Source organism: Elephantulus edwardii, unplaced genomic scaffold (genome assembly GCF_000299155.1).
Source record: "Elephantulus edwardii isolate Elephantulus edwardi_28Jun2011 unplaced genomic scaffold, EleEdw1.0 scaffold00034, whole genome shotgun sequence".
Taxonomy (NCBI): Eukaryota; Metazoa; Chordata; class Mammalia; order Macroscelidea; family Macroscelididae; genus Elephantulus; species Elephantulus edwardii.
In genome coordinates, this window is record NW_006399784.1 from 21,861,740 (window position 1) to 21,864,164 (window position 2,425).

Consider the following 2,425-nt stretch of genomic DNA (forward strand, 5'->3'; position numbering starts at 1 on the left):
TGTATTTGCTTATTCTAGATATTTCCTATGATGTTGTTGATCGGTACCTTTTCATCTATTATAGCTCAAAGTAACATTATAATCAACAGATCTGGACCTTAGCCTTTCCGGCGCCATATTTCACACAAGTAGAATCATATAGATTTGTCCTTGTTTGTCTGATTCATTTCCCTTAGCATGATACTTTCAAGGTCCATCCATGTGGCAACTTGTCCCAGAATTTTACTTCTCTTTACCTCATTCCCTCCTTGCCATTAAGACAGCACTGACTCATAGCTGACCCTCCAGCTGTTTCTGAGAGGCTGTAAATCACATGAGAGGAGATTGTCCATCTTTCTTCCAGAGAGCTGCTGGTGAATTTAAACCACTAGCTTTGAGTTGGCAGTCAACTAAACCATTAGGCCAGTAGGAATGGTGGTGTAGTATTCCATTCAAAGCATATACTACATTTGATTTATCCATTCATCTGTTGATGGGCACGTGGGTTGCCTCTACTTTTTTTTTTTTCTATTGTGAATAATGCTGCAATTAACAGTGATATACAAGTATCTATTGTCAAGCCTTTTGAGTATAAAAGAAACTTAGCAGTGGAATCCTGGCTCATATAGTAGTTCTGTGGAGCTCTGGTGGCTTAGCAGCAAAAACTTGTGCTGTCAATGCATAAGTACACAGTTCAGATCCACCAGCCTCTCCACAAGAGAAAGATGGGCAATCTCCTCACATGTGATTATACTGCCTCCGAAAACCCGCTAGAAGGAAGGGTGTCAGCTATGGGTTGATCCAAACTCGATGACACATACCCTCAGCAACAACTACACATGTTCCTGTGTGATACAAATGATTAATACACTCCTAGACTAACTGAAAGTCTGAGCTTTTGAGCCAATCCACATGTGCCTTGGAAGAAAGGCTTGGTAATCTATTTCTTTATTATTATTTTTTCTTGTTTTGCATATAATAATTTGTTTACATTGTGCTTCATTCATGTACATTGTTGTTGGGTTTTTTCCACCCCCTTCCTCCACCCATGAAACTCTGACCTTGTGATTTACCCCTCCCCCTTGCAGTCCCCCCTGCTTCCTCCTCTTCTCTTTTTGAATATCTATACACATCTTACTGGTTATAATTCTGTTTCTTCAATATTAATCTTATACAGTATTTGTTCTTATGTGCCTGAATGAGTTCACTCACTATATTGCTCTTTAATACATTCACACGATGGAATACTATGCAGCACCCAGTAGCAATGATTTTGAAAAATACTATGGACTATGGAAGAGGTTAGAAAGCAATCTAAACAAATCAGCCACTGAAAACCATATGAAGCAAAGCTCTACTCTCACACAGATGGATTCTCCATGAGTCAGAATCAATTAAACAACTGATAATCATAATTTAATGTTTAGTTTTTTGAGGAACCTCCAAACTGGTCCCTAATAAAGTTGGGGCTTTTTATATTCCCATCAGCAATGTATGAATGCTACAATATGTCCACAACTTTGCCAATCTTTTTTTTTTAATTTTGCCAATCTTAATACTTTCCATTTTCTTTTTTTTCCCATTTTTCTAATTATAGCAGTCTGTGGGAATCCAAAGGTAGTGCCTTTCTGTCAGTTTGAATCTATCAGCGTCTCAGAGGGGAAAGATGCACAATCTCTAAAGCAACTTACAGCCTTAGGACATCTATTGGAGGACCAACTATGAATCATTTCTGATTCAAAGGCAATGAGTATTTTTTGTTTGAGTGGGCAGGAAATGATAGGTCAGAGTGAGTTTTAATTGCTTTCCCCTAATGACAACTAGGCCGGGTGCTGATCATGGAACAGATCAACAACTACTCATATGCAAGTTTAAACTGAAGCTAAGGAAAGTTAAATCAAACCCACGAGAACCAAAACATGACCTTGAGTCTATCCCGCCTGAATTTCAGAACCATCTCAGGAACAGGTTTGAGACCTTGAACACTAATGAGTGAAGAAGACCAGATGAGTTATGGGAAGATATCAAGAATATCATCCAGGAAGAGTGCAAAAGGTTATTGCAAAGACAGAGGAGGAAGAAAAGACCAAAATGGATGTCAGAAGAGACTCTGAATATTGCACTAGAGCACCAAGAAGCCAAAGCAGAAAGAAGAAATCAAGACATTAAGGAGCTGAATAGGAGATTTCAAAAGGCTGCATGACAAGACAAAGTAAAGTATTATAATGAAATGTGCGAAGAGTCAAAGTCAGAAAATCAAAGAGGCTGAACTCGCTCAGCACTTCTTAAGCTCAAGGAATTGAAGAGGAAATTCAAGCCTCGAGTTATAATACTTAAGGATGCTTTAGTTAGAATATTAAATGATCCTACAAGTATTAAAAGAAGATGGAAAGAGTATACAGAGTCGTTATACCTAAGGAATTGGCAGACACAGAAGAATTTAATG